This window comes from Lactuca sativa, chromosome 9, assembly GCF_002870075.4.
Source record: "Lactuca sativa cultivar Salinas chromosome 9, Lsat_Salinas_v11, whole genome shotgun sequence".
In the NCBI taxonomy this organism is placed as follows: Eukaryota; Viridiplantae; Streptophyta; class Magnoliopsida; order Asterales; family Asteraceae; genus Lactuca; species Lactuca sativa.
The window spans coordinates 5,048,166-5,066,047 of record NC_056631.2 but is presented as its reverse complement, the minus strand read 5'-3'; positions in this window follow the sequence as shown (position 1 = coordinate 5,066,047).

Below are 17,882 nucleotides of genomic sequence, written 5' to 3'. Positions count from 1 at the left end.
TGGATCTTGATCGCATGGACTTGAAGATTAGATTTTGAGCTTAGAAAGTTATGATAGAGTTGTTAGAAATTTTCTTTTGTACAATGGATTTTGCATTGTAAGGACAAATGTTTTCCGCTGCTTTTATAAATAAAATAAAATTTTTGTTTGACTTATTTATTTATTTATTTCCTTGCAATGAAATCGTTATGAAAATCAATGTTTGAATATTTCTACAACGAATGGATATGATTCTTGTTTATGTTATTTATGGAAATGTCAAGAATTTACCAAATAGGGAGAGTTTCTCATCGCCCAAAGTTTCAATCGGACAGAAATTTGGAATCATGCAACTTGGTTGCATGATGAATGAGAAATTCATATTTGGAAATTAGATCAATTCGTTGACAAAGTGTCAAGTGAAGGACTAGGAGATCAAGTACACAAAGTAGTGTGTTGATCAAGTTCACCATAAGAATAACAAAGATATTCGTTATGATTTACTAAAGGCTTAGTAAATATGATTATACTTACAAGATTAAGTGTAATTCTAAATTGATTATAGGGTTTAGATCAATAGTAGAACGAATAAGAAGAATCAAGTAGGCAGAAAGATAAAAGTTTTTCCATTCTAAGAAGAAGGAAGAGTACCTTTTATGCTTTATGATAGGTCTTAATGATTAAGAACCATATCTCAATTGATCCTCTAAGTGAGTCTTAGTACAATTGTATGTCCAAGAAGAGGAATCAAAGAATTGAAGAAATGATTAAATCAATAAGTCAATCATACTTCGTTCCAATAACAAGTCTTAAAGTTAAGATTGTGACATTGAGTGAAAAGTCTTAAGAAGGTTTGAAACATTCATCAAATATGGAAAGTTGTGATGTCTTGGATAAGACAAAGACCAACTAGGACCAATTTATGAAGAGTTTTGATAAAAGCTACACTAACTCTTGAATATTTGTTTGTCAAGAAATGTTTTGACAAGAGAATCATATATGTCAAGGAGTCAGTGGGAGTCTTAATGGTCTTGAAAGGTTTCAAGAACAAATCAAATAAACCTTATCAATCATCACTAGCACACGAGTTGAGGTTTACAACCTATCGTGTTGACATTATTTTGATTCTGTGCCAATCCAATCAAGTTAATTATGCATGTGAGTTCTATGAGTTCTCATAAAAGGCAAAGCACCTTAATCAATGAAAGGTACATTGATAAGAAAAGGTGAGCCGCTTAACTACTTGGAAGACATGGTGGGCAGCTGTGCTACCATAAGGCAAGAAATCAAGATTAAGAAAGCTCGGTCCATATGAGTTTGAATTTGTCGTAAACGTTGGTTTTGACAAATTCACATGGATAGGAACGTTTATACACTATTTAAATCTAAGTGTCATAAGATTTCCTCCTTCATGAAAATGATTGTGAGAAAATGCTTTCACTAAGAAAGATTTTAAGAAGATAGTGATTGTAAAATTGCATTCTCGAATTCAATTATGGTTACGGCATCCCTTTCCATAATTTGAATTGTGAGGTTTGGCAATTAGTCTTAATTGTTTAGACACACATATGAACTATCGAAGGCAAAGGTGTATAAAGAATCCTTGATAAAAGATTATCAAAGCACTAAGTATTAGAAACATGAACTTAAGAAATTCAATAAGCATTGTTAAGATGTTTATGAATACAAGTCGAAGCTAGTGGGAGCATAAGTGTTATGTTTTATAATAATCATCAAGATAGTGGGAGCATAAAAGTTATGATTGTATGATTATTAAGGAAAGTATTGCAAGGTTAGCAATATTAATTATAGAAAACAAGAGTCATACTTTGCAAAGTCGCAATAGTTGAAGAGGTGTTTTGCTATAATTAAGGGAGAGAATATTATGCTTCATTTCAAATCTAAAGGTTTAGGTTGAGAAATGTTGATAAAATTAGTCAAAGGTACAAAGTGTGTTCTTAAAATTTCGATTATGACTACGGCATCCCTCTTCACAATTCGAATTTTGAGAACATAGCAAATAAAACACTATGCGTCGTGTCCCATACGCTTCGGGTATAGGATCGATTGCAAATGCTTTAATGTTTGACCATTCTAAAATTTTCCAAATGTCGAGCGCATTTAGAGGGAAAAGGGACTAGAATTGGTTTTGACTAAAATAATTAAACAACTATCAAAGGACAATCCAAGTTCGACAAGGATTGGTCGCTTGTGAGTAGCTGGAAGTATAGTATTGGAAAATATGGAAATGTTTCCATATTGGATGGACCGTATCGACATCATTACGAATAGATAAGATTCTATTAAGAATGAGTTGTCATATGGAACATATGGAAGTGTGTCCATATTGGGAATTGAATATTGAGAAATCTATGACTAGATTAGAAACTTCTATGCAAAAGGATGTTCAAAGAAAGTACTTTGAGTGAGAGACATCACATCTATGGAATTGTCTTGTAACAATCTCCGATAGAAGACTTTGTAATATCATTGGCAATGTCTTTGTGACTTTGGTGCAGTGACATTACGAAAGGATAGTTGCATAGAATGTTAGAATCTAGCATATTCTATAAGTAGCAAGAATTTGATATTCTTTAACTTATGAAAAACGGATTTGGAGTTGTGAAATGAGAAGGATTGGAAATGTGTTCAATGTGATCTATTTCACAAAGTAAGAACCATAGGTAAACATTGTGTGCATGCTAGGAGCATGGGACAAGTGTTGGAATTCAAGTAAGAAGTTGATTACCCGAAACGACAAATAATGAGTAATCGATATGGTGATAAATAAAAGGAGTTTTATTTATACTCAAAGGTTTGAGGCCATATGGGATTAGTATTATTCTTGTGTTTCACATTTGCATGTTTTGACTTCCAGAATAATTGAGTTTATTAAGAATAATCGAATTATTCAAACGGGCCACAGTCGTTCATATGTTGGAAGTAGGTATGAATGAAGACTGTCGTGAATTGGTGTGTGGGTTGTCTAAAAGAGTATTAGACATAAGTAAATGTTTGCTGCAACGTTCATGAGTGCTTATGAATGTGATTTAAGCATTGGATTAAACCCACGCTCACTTGGATCACTCCATGAATTGTATCACGAGTGATTGGTGAGACGATAACATCTTATATTCTTGAAACCGAGATGTGTGAGTTGTATCTTGCGAATCGGTTGCACATTGATAATATGTAAACGCACCAGTAACTTGGTGTTATAAAACATATTGTTGTGTGTGATTCGGTGCGTGAGTACAAGCAAGCATTGTATCAAAGTTTATCTGTTCCTTTTATTCAAAGCAGGATAAAGGCGATATCTTTGGGCCCCTCGATGGTTTAGTGATGACAAACGTAAATGCTCGGCCGGGCTAGGGCTAATTTGATTTGTTCAATTAATCAGTCGTCATAAATCGGAAATCGAGATATAGTACAAAGAGAATGATTTGAAATCATATATCATACGATATCTAGAATGGAGGAATATATGATCCCTTATCTAAGGACGCGCGTATTTGATATGATCAGAGTTGACAGCGGCTTTGGAAAGCTACGATTGCAGATCGGGATCCGAAGTCATACGCAGAATAGTTGTTAGACTTATCCAAGTGGGAGACTGTTGGATTAGTGTCTAAGTCCATAACTATTTTGGTATGTACTTGACCCGATGGTGCATGGTCCTTTTGGGTTGCCTTCACCAAAGCAACTTGATTGGAGAAATATATATAGAGAGAGAGGATAATATGATTTATTAATATGTTATAAGAATAATATATTAAAGGAGAAATCATATTTCTTTAATTAATATTGGTCAATAATTAATTAAGAATTAATTTTGTGATCAAGTATAATTAATTAAACTAAAGGGGCTGATTTGTAATTATGTGATAGTTACAAAATAAGGTAAGAATTATCTTATAAGTATGGTGAACAAATTTAAGGTTGAAAAGCCTTAGAATTCGAGTATGATAAGGATTCAAGGATTATCTTATTGGTTGCTTAATGGATAATCAACTAGATAAGGATAATGACTGAAACCCTAATCTCTACACCTATATAAACACCCCTAGGGTTATGAATTCGGGTATCCCTTCCCAAGAAGCCCTAGATACGAATTCTAACCTCCCTCCTCTCTCTTTATACCTTCTCCACTTGCTTATGGTGTTTGTGAGCCATTAGAGGAGTGACACTTGTGACTCTTTGCTTTCCAAGGTCAATTCAAGGAGGAATTGGATTGTTATTACTATATAACAATCAAGGTATGTTCTTAAACCTATTTACATGTGAATTCTGATTTCCATATGCTAGAATTAGGGTTCAAGTCTTGGATTCAAAGTATGTACAATAGAGAAACCTAGATCCAAGCTTTAGGGTTTGTATGAGCACATAGGATGTCTTATGACCAAAACCCATCAATTTCATAGTCATGAAATGCAGTAATGGTTAGCATCACCCTAATAGACTTTGTCTTTGCAACTGGTGAGAAGGTCTCATCATAGTCAACTCCGGGAGTTTGAGTAAAGCCCTTCACAACCAATCGCGTCTTATAAGTGTGTACTTTCCCCTCCATGTCGGTCTTCTTCTTGAAGATCCACTTGCACCCGACCGTCTTACGACCTGGCACATTGTCAACCAAATTCCAAACTTGGTTGTCATACATGGACTAAATCTCATTGTACATAGCCTCTTTCCACTTCGCAGACTTCGGGCCTGCCATGGCTTCCTTATAGCTGTTAGGTTCATCCAAATTTACTAATGTGCTATCACTAATAAACGTATCCCCTTTAGTAGTAATATGGAAACCATAAAACTAGGGTGGAACGCTAACTCTTTATGAACGTCTAAGAGGTAAGGACTCGTCAATCGGTTTAACAGGAGTTTCCTCCTCAAGTTGAGCGTCAGTGTTAGCGTACCTTCATCGTTCGATTCTTGAACCTCTTCAAGATCGACTTCCCTCCCACTGTCCCCTTGGCTTATGATTTCTCGCTCTCGAAAAACCCCTCTCCTAGAAACGAATACAACATTGTCACTCGGTCTATAGAAGAGATATCCAAAGGACTTCTGCGGATAGCCGATGAAAATACACCGCTCACTACGAGGTTCGAGCTTTTCGTGAGTCTCTCATCTTACGAAATCCTCACAACCCCAAACCTTGATATGTGCCAATGAGGGAGCTTTCCCCGTCTACATCTCATCAGGTGTTTTGGCAACCTTCTTTGTAGGGACTAAGTTAAGGATATGGTCGACAGTCTCTAAGGCATACCCCCAGAATGAGATAGGTAGCGAATCATGACTCATCATGGAATGAACCATGTCTAGCAAGGTTCGATTATGCCTTTTAGCTACACCATTCAATTGTGGTGTCCTATGTGGCGTCAATTGTGAAACTATTCTGCATTCCTTGAGGTAGTCGTGGAATTCAAGACTAAGGTACTCTCCACCTTGATCGGATCTAAGCATCTTGATTTTCCTACCCAACGGATTCTCCACTTCTTGTTTAAACTCTTTCAACTTTTCAAAGGTTTCTGACTTGTGCTTGATTAAGTAGATGTACCCATATCTGTTATAATCATCGGAGAAAGTCACATAGAAGCGGCTTGCATCCCTTATGGTGGATCTGAAGGGCACACACACATTGGTGTGTATGAGATCCAATAAACCTTCATCCCTTTCACAAGTACCAGTGAATTGGTCATCTTTCCAAGTAAACAAGACTCGCACACGTCATCGTCCCTAAGGTCGAATGACTCCAACACTCCATCCTTCTGGAGTTGGGCTATGTGTTTCTTGTTGACATGTCCAAGACAACAATGCCACAACCATGCTTCGTCCAAGCTATTGGAAGATTCGATATGTAATACATCATTTCCTAAGTTGTCTACAACCATCATAGTTTCATATATTCCATTACAAGGCAATGCTTCAAAATAGAAAACATCATTGAGATAAGCATAAATAGACACCTTTTCATTATCAAATGAATATCTAAATCCTTGTTTACACAAACCATGAAAAGAAATGATGTTTCTTTCCATTTCTGGTGAATAGCAACAATTATTCAAATCTAGTCCTCATCCATTACTAAGCACTAAAGAGTAAACTCTAATCTTGGTGACAGACGACACTCTTTTGTTCCCCATGATCAAGTTTATCTTCCCATGCTCCACATCCCTATTTCTTCTTGGGCCCTTGAAATCAGAACAAATGTGAAAACCACATCCTGTATCAAGTACCCAAGAAATAGCATCTGATGAATCATTAGATTGAATAGTGTAAATACCTGCATAGGAAAGCTTGATCTTTCCATCCTTGATATCTTGCAGATATTTCGGGAAACTTCGTTTCCAATGCCCTTTTTCGTGGCAATGATAGCACTCTGCATCCTTTGGGTTTGAGGTGGGTGCAGCGGGACCAGCCTTGGTTCCACTAGAAGAGGTGCCATTATGGGACTTTCCCTTATGGTGGCTCTTTGAGGGAGCCTTCATCTTCTTACCCTTTCCTTGCCCAATAGCTAACAATGGGGCAGCAGTAGGAGTAGGAGTTTGTACAACATACTTGTCCTTGAGGTTGCTCTCAGTAGTCCTCAACAGGCCTTGAAGCTTACTCAACATGACCTCTTTTTTGTTCATGTGGTAGGTCATGCGAAACTGGTTGAAGCACGATAGCAAGGAGTGAAGGATGATATCAATCGCCAGCTCTTCATCAAAGTTAACATATAACTTCAGCAGGTGGTCAACATATCTTTTCACCTTCTGCAGATGAGCAGTGACAGACACTCCGTCTCTCATCTTGGTCGTGATCATCGAAGTGATGATCTCGTACCTCTCCTGCCTTTCACTTTGGTGGTACCTCTCAAGCAAATCCTGATGCATTTCGTAGGGATAGAAGTCCTCGTAGGACTTTTGGAGTTCAACAGTCATGGTCGCTAGCATGATGCAATGGAATTTCATGGCATCACACTCATGGGCCTCAAAGGCAGCGATCTCAACGGGAGTAGCAGTGATGATGTTCACCTCTTTCATCTCCTTGTCGAGGACATGCTCCTTGTCCTCGTAACAGGTGACCATCCTTATGTTGCGGATCCAATTGTTATAATTGTTTCCGTCGAAGATCACCCTCCCACACAAGTTCATGAGTGAGAATGAGCTGGAAGCGTTGTTGTTCAAGTTCGACATCTGAAAAGGAAAAGAGACAAAGTTGATTAGATAAGAATCCCTCATTAAACACCCAAATGAGAAATTAGGGTTAGGATCCCACAACATTATTTGCAATTTAGAAGAGGGATGCCATAATCTAAACAGCAAATAATTTGAAGGTAAGTGAATGACGATTCACTAATCCCACCATGAAAAACAAAACAAAAGATAAGTTTTAAATGTACAATTCACTAATTTCCACCATGAAAAAAAAACAAAAGATAAGTTTTAAATGTATTGAAACTCCTAGATCTTTTGAGATTCATTGAAATTTTCAATGGCATGTTTAAATCTCGATATGGCCCTCAAGTTTGTGACGAGGATACCGAGGATCGCATACAGGGTGTGAATAACCATCCAAATGTTCATGGTGCCACCAATGTTACAGTCGCCTAATCAATCTGCCAGTTAACCACACACGCTCCATTGATCTATGAAAAACATCGAGTCACCCTTTGCCACCTTTTCTTAGAGCCAAATTAGTGTGTCGGTTAACCACACACGCTCCACTAACGTCTTAGCAAGGGTGCAAAGTGTAATTTCATGGAATAGCATCAAATTCACATTTTTCCTAAAGTAACTAAGATTAGGAAATTTATAAAACATTTAGTTACTTTATTAATCATTATACTTTTAATGAGGAATTAGGTTTCCTTATCCTACCCATTCGGCAAATGACCCTCCACCAATCAAGGAAGCAGTGGGTGAGAGTGGACACCCATTAAACGGCCATTTTATAGGTCATAACCTTATACCCCCCTTATAGATCGGCTTTGTGAATGAGGCCTACTAACGATAATACTAGCATTTATGTTATACATATATAATAATTATTCTTATAATATTAGAATAGCGTAGGGTGAATTTTAAACTTGTAAAATTCTAAGGTTTGGAATTTAATTATTTTAAAATTAAACTTTTAATCAAAAAATTTTAATTTCAAAACTTGAGGGAAAGTTTTGAAACATTTCAAAACTATCTAGATCAAAATTCAAATAAAATAATTAAACATTTAATTTGTGGTTATCTAATTTTCACCTAGTCCAATTACATGCAAGATAATTGATCAAATAATTCCAATAATTAAGATTTATCATATAAGGTAATAATTATCTAATTAAATGACAAAAATCTTTTATTTTGACAAAGATAATCAAAAGGAATCAATAAAATTCGTATTTTATTAATAATAAATAATTATGGTAATTATCCTAAATAAAAATAAGCAAAAATCCCGAAAATCCGTCTGTCTGATAGTCTGACTCGCCGAGCCCCTTGCAGGACTCGCCGAGTTCATCCTACTCGTCGAGTACCTCATTGGGCTTGACGAGTCTGTCAAGCAGATAACACAAAAAATGATTTTTAGCAATGAACAAATACACCATGCATCAAATACAGAAGAAACCAAGCAAGTCTATGATACCACTGATGGGTTTTGAGCAAAAGAACATCCTATGTGCACATGCAAAACCCTGAAGCTTTGAATCTAGGTTTCTCTATTGTACATGAAAATTTATCCAAAGCTTATAAACCCTAATCTAGCATACTTTGAAAAACGAGATCTATAACAAAACAAGTTTAGATGATACCTTTCAATAGTTGCAAGAATCTTCAATCTTCAAGAAGCTTAGTGTCACAAGTGTAACACCTCTAATGGCTTACAAACACCAAAGCAAGAAGATGATCTAGAAGAGAGAAGGAGAGAGGCACAATTTCGGCTATGGTAACTCTAGGGTTTCTTGGTGTAGCCGAAACTAAACCCCTGGGGTCCCTTAAATAGCTGACCTGCTAGGGTTCAGTCAAAACCCTAATTAGATGACTTAGGCCCTAAGCAACGTAAGAACCTTCTGGAATAAGGCCCCCTTTGAAGAAATTAGAGTGGGCTTCCACTCCAAATTTTGTCCCCCTTATGCCAATGGCGATCCACAACTTATAAATGACAGTTCCAGTCCCCTTTATTTAATTAATCTCTTTTAGCCACATAATTAATTCTTAACTAATTCTTGACTAATATTAATTAAACTATATGATTTCTATTTTAATATATTATTCATATAATATATTAATAAACCATAATAACCTCTCTCTCTCTCTATAAATCATCATGTCCAGTTGCTTTGGTGAAGGCAACCCAAAAGGACCATGCACAACTGGGTCAAGTACATACCAATATAGTTACGGGCTTAGACATTAATCCAATAGTCTTCTCCTTCTTCACTGTTACTTGATCCTTCTACATGGTTGTATCAAGATCAGTGAGTGTGAAGCGAGCACTGGAGCGAGTGACTTTAGATCCTATATAAATATATAAAAAAAGAATGTTAAAAACTTCATCACCAGAGAAAAGAATCAAGGATCCTTACCTGTCGACATGAGGTCAGTGGCAGAAGATCTTTCTTATAGAGTGGTTTGATCAAATTGAAAGGATCTCTCAGCTTCAGACAAGGATAAGAACTTCTCGATCCTCTCTTTAGATCCCTAAGCAACGGGAACGAGCTCTTCGAATTTGAAAGCTGGAAAAAAAGCGAACAAAATAAGAAGATGTGAATTCCAGGATCCTTACATTAATAAAAAAGAATCCTACCCTTCTTGACCCAGTCATCCAGCAAGGAATCCCCACTAGGAACAAAATCACATCTCACAAAAAGGTATTTCTCTTTCCAAGCTCCGTCATTATGTTTAGTTTTCAGGACTAGAGGAGATCTGTGGGTTTTGAACTTGAAGAGAAAGCAAGAATTCCCAAAGGTTGTGAGATCATATATGCAAGCCAGCTCAGGAAGACCAATGTCAAGGCCTTTTGACTGATTTACTTTGTCAATCCGGTATAGGATCCTCCAAACAATCGACATGACCATAATATATGAGATCCCAATCACCCTGAAGAAATCAGAGACAATCCCATGGAAAGGGTATTTTAAACCCAAGTAGAAAGGGAAACACACCCAGGTAGGAGAAACAAAGTTAGGCTGAATGAGAGGGTCGAAGGGCCTAAAAACAGCTTCAGGGGGAAGGCTCCATTGAGTCTCAAAGACTCAATGTCATCGTCCTCGAAGGAACACATCTCCTCGTAGGATAGAATCCCTTGGTCGATGAATTCATCTTCAGGGAGAGCTAAGATATTTTTGCGAGAAATGGCCATTGTTCTAACCATGATCGAAGAAGTAAAAACGAAGAGATAATTACCTTCTAATGAATCACCGTATCAAAAGGTAGTACAAGTAAGGAAAAGAAGAACGAGACAAGTAGAGAATGGTGGAACTGATCACCTCTACTTATACTGAGGATTTATGGCTGATTTGACTATTAACAGCTAGTTATCCACCCATTGGATTTCAAAATTATCTAACCGTTAATGGTTAATTTTGAAAATTACTTTTCTCTCTCCATTTATCTCTTTAATTTAAGTTATTCCTTTAATATTCTTAAAATTAACTCCTACATTTGCAGGAATAACTTGGGGGCAATTGTTAAGGCTAGGGTCCTCAAAGCATTTAGGATCCTAAAACTTCATCAGATATTCAAGATTCTCAACTATCTCAGGACCCCAACTATTACCGTTATTATTATTTATTAACATTTATAATGGTTATATTTCATTCATAACTAACACATGTGCAGAAATAGTCAAGAGAAGACTTGTTCTCAATAGATTTTTGTCTCAACTATGTTAAAGGCCCTGAATACCAAGTCAAACCAACATTCACAAAGCTTGTCTTAGAGGATCCTGAGAATATCGGACATTTTGTTAGCTAGTTTAGACTATAAATTGACACATGTATCTCACACACAACACACTCTGCTTACTCTTAGCCTACTCTAGAAACTTTTTCACTTGTTGTTACTGAAATACTCTCTGTAATCATCATTTTTTATTAATAAAATCATCAAGGCAAGTGATCATTATCACCTCCCAAGGTTTTCTGTCAGAGATCCTAGCAAGGATCAAGGGCTTTCCTTGTAAACAATTGTGTCATTCTCTTTACCTTTATATATTACATAATTCGAACATCACAGCCTCTCATTCAATTTGGTTGATCAATACTTGTGTAATTTTTTACCAAAGCAACGACTTGTTATTAGGTAAATTAGAGATCCAATCATTCTCATGTATTTCTTTTCATCAATGACAACACTTGATGGGTCCGAGAAGATTTTGTGTCTGAATCCCATAGGTACCTTTGCAGAGGCACATGTGTCCATTGAGTATTTCATGAAAAGCTCAGAGATGTACTTTTCTTGGTGAATGAAGACTCCTCTGTTGTTTTGAATTATTTGAAGACTGAGGAAAAGGATCAATTCATGATTCATACTCATTTGGAATCAATTGATCATTAACTTAAAAAAACAGCAACCATTGATGTGTCTGTGGATCCAAAAATGATATCATCAATGTAGATTTGGACAATCATGAGATGTTTTCCATTTGACGTTCGGAACAGCGTAGGATCGAGAATACCTCTTCGAAAACCACAACGCATGAGGAAGTCAGTGAGAGTCTCGTACCAGGTGTAAGGAGCTTGCTTGAGGCTATAAACAGTTTTTCGGAGTTTGTAGCAGTAGTTCGGATATGAGGGATTGACAAAACCGGGAGGCTGTTAGAGATACACTTCGGTATCTAGTTCACCATTAAGAAAAGCACTTTTGACGTCCATTTGGTAAACCTTAAAGCCTTTGTGAGCTGCATATATATATATATATATATATATATATATATATATATATATATATATATATATATATATATATATATATTAAAAAATTATTATTAATTTCCATTGAATTGTTAGCCATATCTCAAACAAAAATCATGATCGGTAATTTCAGTATTACACTTCTACATTATGTTTTCTTGTATTTTTATTTTTATATTTATTATGCCAATTATAATGTATTTTATTTGAACTTCATTATGTTTTTATAACTCTTTGACTTACTAATTTTTAGAAAGAAATCATTGGAATGGAGTTTGTAATTTTGATTGTATTTAATTTTTTATATTTAATGGGTACCCGTGAACCGAACCGTGGTTACCCGCCTTTATACGGTTCGGTTCAGTTCGGTTTTTTTTTCTAATTCGGTTAGGTTTCGGTTAGTGCACATGAAGTACCCTCCCCGTGGTGACGGTTCACAATTTTATTACTATCCGAACTGAACCGCTCTGTTAACACCCCTATGAAGTGCAAAGGTCTCATTGTAGTCAAGCCCTTCGATCTGTGTGAATCATTTGGCCACCAGTCTTGCTTTGTTTCGAATGATAACTCCAGCGCCGTCTAGTTTGTTTCGGAACACCTATTTCGTACCAACAATGGGATGATCCTGATGGGGAAGAATGAGAGTCCACACTTCATTTAGATCAAATTCTGCCAACTCTTCATGCATTGATGTAATCCAGTCAGCATGTTCTAATGCTTCCTTGATGGATTTGGGTTCAATCATTGAGATAAATGCCAAGAAATAACATTCCTTTTGAATATTTGTGGCAAAGCAGGTTTGAACAACGGCGTTTTGACTTCCAATCACTTGGTTCGGAGGATGCTCCTTCGTCCAGACGTATAGTCTCAGAAGCTCTTATGCAGCAGAAGATCCAACATCAACAATGGGTTTAAGTTGCTCCACCAGAATAATTTGAGCTTAAGGATGATGCTCCCCCTGAACTTCTGGACCAAATAAATTAATGTCTTCATCAGGTGGGAAATCAAAGAAATTGGCATCATCGTCATTGTTGATCGGAATGGAATTGAATTCAAAAAATTGATCTGTTGCATCTTGGAATCCATCCATATTTGATTCAAAATACATTTTTACCAAAAACAAAATAACTTTACCAAAAAAAATCAATACAAATGTAATCAATACCCTAGAAATAGGCTTATATGTTAGACTGACATTTTTACCAAAAACAAAATAACTTTACTAACGTGTCACTAAAAGTAGAACAAAGATCAATACAGTGAATCTGCATAGTCCCAACAATATTGGTTCCACTCCAACTACCATTTCCATTTCTATCTGCACAGTCCCAACAATATTGGTTCCATTCCAACTACCATTTCCATTTCTATCTGATGTGTAAGGATTAACATCGAAAATCAAGAATTACCTTCATGCCAGCCATAGACCTATCAAACGCATCTTGTAGTGAATGAGAGTCTTAACCTCTTCAATGGTCATACCCTAGATTGAAACTTTTCTATAAAACAAATAAAAATTACACAATTAGCTTGATTCTTCCCCAATTAAAAAAATACCCAAATCAAAAGGTTGAAAAAATGATTAAATCGAAGAAACACAACAAATAGACGTGGTGTTGAAGAAAGAACATTGAACATACATAGACATTCAACTGGAAGTCAGACAATGATAATAACAAAGAAAAGGAAAATACTTGTATGTCGAAATCGTTGGAAATAAATACATGTTATATGGGATGTAGTCATTCATACCTACAAGAACAAAACAAAATCAATCAACGTCAGAATGGTATATTGGCGAAAAAAATTAATCACTTATCGTTGCAGTTCTATCTTCATCCACAAATCTACTGAACAAAACATCCAATGACAAATGACAAATGTAATACAGAAGAAGTCAAATCGAAACACAAATGGGTTGAAAATATACACATAACTACATTAGTTGTGATGTTATAAATAGTTTTTGCAGACAACTAAATACGAAACCCAAAATATGCATAACTAATTGTTACTCTTATTATATGAAATGAAATAGGAATTTGATAGCAACTTTGTGTCAATAATTTCAATATGTTTACCATGATTAACTATCCAACCATAAGTATATGGTTTAATAATGTTTTCTATTCATCGAACACAAAGAAATAACAATCAGCTAAAATCATAAATTTTTCTTAATTGCATCTTAACCTAGCTTCAACCGAATTCAAGAAAAATCAACATAATTTCAACTTGTGCTACAAATTCATGATACTATGATGATGTCAACATCATAGAAATTGATTCAGATAGACAAAGAAATGATTACCATTCCTAAATCTAAGAAATCGACAATGATTTTTGCTAGAATTGAAACTGGGACAAAAATATGACATAATAGGACAACTTTTGACTCCTAAAGCGAAAGGAATGTATACACTAACGTCCAAATATTTTCATCGATATGACAAGAAAGTCATAAACTTTATTTTTCTTACAGTAAAGTCCTAACTACCGGCAGTTTTTGACACGTTGACCCATTTTCTGGTAAGCCGATAATTAGGATTTTATTGTCAAAAAAATAAAGTTTAGGACTTCCTTGTCAAATCATGAAGTAGTACTTTACTGTCAAAAAAATAAAGTTTAGGACTTTCATGTCAAATCATTGAAAATATTATGACATTAGTTGTAACGCCCCATTCCTGGTACGTTGCTTCTGTGGCATTTATTTAGAAGTTTTTGAGAGGGACTCGGCGAGTCTATGGCCCGACTCGTCGAGTGGGGACGAGATTTCGAGCACGTGTTAGTCGGCGACTCGGCGAGTCCATATTCGGGACTCAGCGAGTCTGCCTGCCAGTTAGAAACCCTAAATCCCCGGGTTTGCACCCTATTTAAACCACCTTATGAGCCCCCAAACTCGTCCCCTTCACCCTCAGAGCATCATTTAGCAAACCCTAATCGTTTCCTTGGTTATTTGTGCATTTCTTGTGTGAATCTTGAAGTTTTGAAGAAAAGAAGGAGGCTAGATCCAAAGGAGAAGAAGAAGATCCAAGGTCTTGCTCCCATTTCAGAGTTCATTGAGGTATTAGCCGAATTCCTTCTGTTTCTATGATTGATTTCTCTTTAGCAAGCATATTTAGCCTCTTTTAGCCATTTCTTAGCTTGTTCTTGGTAGAGGGATCACATTAGATTGATTAGCCTTCGGATCTAGCCATGTTTCAGTTCCAAAATCGTAGATCTATCACCTTTATGGAGCCATTTTGCATGATAACCCTAGATCTACTCTTCTAAGTGCCTTTTTAGCCTTTATCCCCTTTTTCATGTAGATGTACACGTAAAGTTGGAAACTTTACGTGGTAAATCAGCCTTAGGAACTCAGATCTATAATTTGTATGAGGTGGTGTTGAGCAGAATCGAGTTTTTAGGATCTGCATGCATGTGACTCGGCGAGTCCGGTCGTGAGTTCCCGATCTTTACCCCCCCCCCCCTTTGAGTGATTCCGAGTGGAGGTCAGTGAGCAGTAGGATGAACTCAGTGAGTCGGAGGGTGGACTCAGTAATGGTGGGACTCGACGAGTTGTTCATACAACTCGGCGAGTCCAAGGCAATCTTCTTAGATCGAAGAACAACTCGTCGAGTTGTTCATATGACTCGGCGAGTCGAATGAAGATTGTCTAAGTTCTTGGATCGAGAGGGTACTCGTCGAGTCGATGCCATACTCGACGAGTAGCCACGAGTAGGGTTGAGAAGTGAGAATAGAGACTCGGCGAGTTGGCGGCCCAACTCGGCGAGTCAGGTCAACTGTGGGTTGACTTTGACCGAGAGAGTTGACTTTGACCAAGGGTAAAAGAGTCATTTTACCCCAGTGCAGTGTTTAGCATTTGATTGAATGTGCTTATGGACTTGTAGCCAGGGAGATACCAGAGCAGTAGCAGTTAGCTTCCAGAGCCATTCACACAGCAGCCAGTTCACGAGGTGAGTTTCCCTTCAGTAGGAACGGGTCTAAGGCCACAATGTCGGCCCGTTCAGTTAGTCGTAGTTTCTGGACTTCGGTCTATCGCAGTAGCTAGTATGTTTGACGCCTCCGTGGCTCAGACAGGATTTATGTGTTTATGCTAGTTGATATGTTTATGCTATGATCAGTCAGCTTCGGACTTCGGTCCGATGTAGGGGACGAAGGTCCCAGTCAGCTTCGGACTTCGGTCCGATGTAGGGGACAGAGGTCCCAGTCAGCTTCGGACTTCGGTCCGATGTAGGGGACAGAGGTCCCAGTCAGCTTCGGACTTCGGTCCGATGTAGGGGGCAAGGCCCCAGTTAGCCCGGACTTCGGTCCGATGCAGTGGGCAAGGCCCAGTATGTGCTTATATGTTATTATGTGGTATGTGGTAGTTTGGGGGAGCTCACTAAGCTTCGTGCTTACAGTTTCAGTTTTGGTTTTAGGTACTTCCGCAAGCAAAGAGAAGAGCTCAGGATGATGGCATCGCACACACCACAGCTTCAGATTTGTCCTGGGAATTGATCTAGTTTTCTTGATATGTTTGGATACAGTTGTGATACAGTTTTTCTCACAGTATTTTATTATGGTTTTTGAAACACGCAGCATATGGTTTTATTGTGTGATACTCAGTCTCATGGGTTTTGTTATAATAAAAATCGAAATTTTTGGGTGGTATTTTTGGGTTGTTTCATTAGTGTATTTTCGTAGCCTAAGAAATTTCTAATTGTGATTTTTGTCGCAACACCACTGTTTTTGTTATCATCATCGTCTTTACCCTGATACAATCACGATCAGGGGAAACATATGCAAAAGAAAGACCGAGAGAGGGTGAGAAGACTTGTAAAACTTTCTTCTTGGTTCGCCGCCAAATCTTGAACTGATAAGTGTAGACAAATTGTGTAAACACAAACACAACACGCCTAGTCAAAAGTGTGTGAATGTGGAGAAAGGATAAGAAGGGAAGTTTCGTTTTCTTCGGTTTCTTAGTTCTTCATTTTTAAGACTGCAAAAAGCCAACACAACCCTGGTTCTTTCTTTCTTTCTTGATTATCTTCATTTTTTTCAATGTCGGTTTGTTGAGATTAAAATAAAACTATTTAACAAGAAGCAAACGTTAAGGAGTTCAATAGGATCTAGCTTACCAAAACATGTTTTAATAACTCTTATGCTTAAAGACTATCATACCATTAAATTTCTAACCAGAAAAGGGATATATACACTAAAGTCCCAATATTTTTAACGATTTGATAAAAAAAAGTCCTAAACTTTTTTCTGACAGTAGTTTTGACAAGAAAGTCTTAAACTTTATTTGTTGATAATAAAGTTCTAGTTACCGGCTAACAGGAAAAAATAGTAAATGTGTCAAAAACTGTTAGTAGTTAGGATTTTATTGTCAAAAAAATAAAGTTTAGAATTTTTTTATCAAATCAATGAAAATATTGGAAATTTAATGTAAAAGAGAAAAGCATAAAAGATGTGAAATCAAATCCTCTCTAATAAATGAATGTTTATTTTGGTCATTTGTCAAACTCTCATTCAATTTGTCAAATGTCATTTTATTGTCGTTTTGAATATAATTTTTTTCCACATGTCATTTTATGAGTTTTTCTATTTTATTAAATTATTTTAATGTAATATTTATAATAAATGTAGTAATAAATGAATATATCAATTTCATTAATAAATTTACTTTTTAATTTTAAAATTCTTAACATTAAAGATCATTAGTTTCTTTTTTTTATTTAAATTATTTGTTTAAATTTAAAAGATAACAAATATTTTTATTAATAATTCATTTTTTTATTTTCTTATAAATTCAAAGTTTTTAAATATTTTGACATTTATATTTATTTATTTTTAATTTAATCCATTAATGAGTCTTCCTATTCTAATAAATGAATAGTTTTAATCTCCATTTGACATGTGTCACTTTAATACAACTTTTCATAAATATCATGTCACATGTCAAAGAGATATATCAGGCAACACTTCAAAATTCAAATTTACTTTTTCTAATTACATGTTAAATTTGAAGTTATAA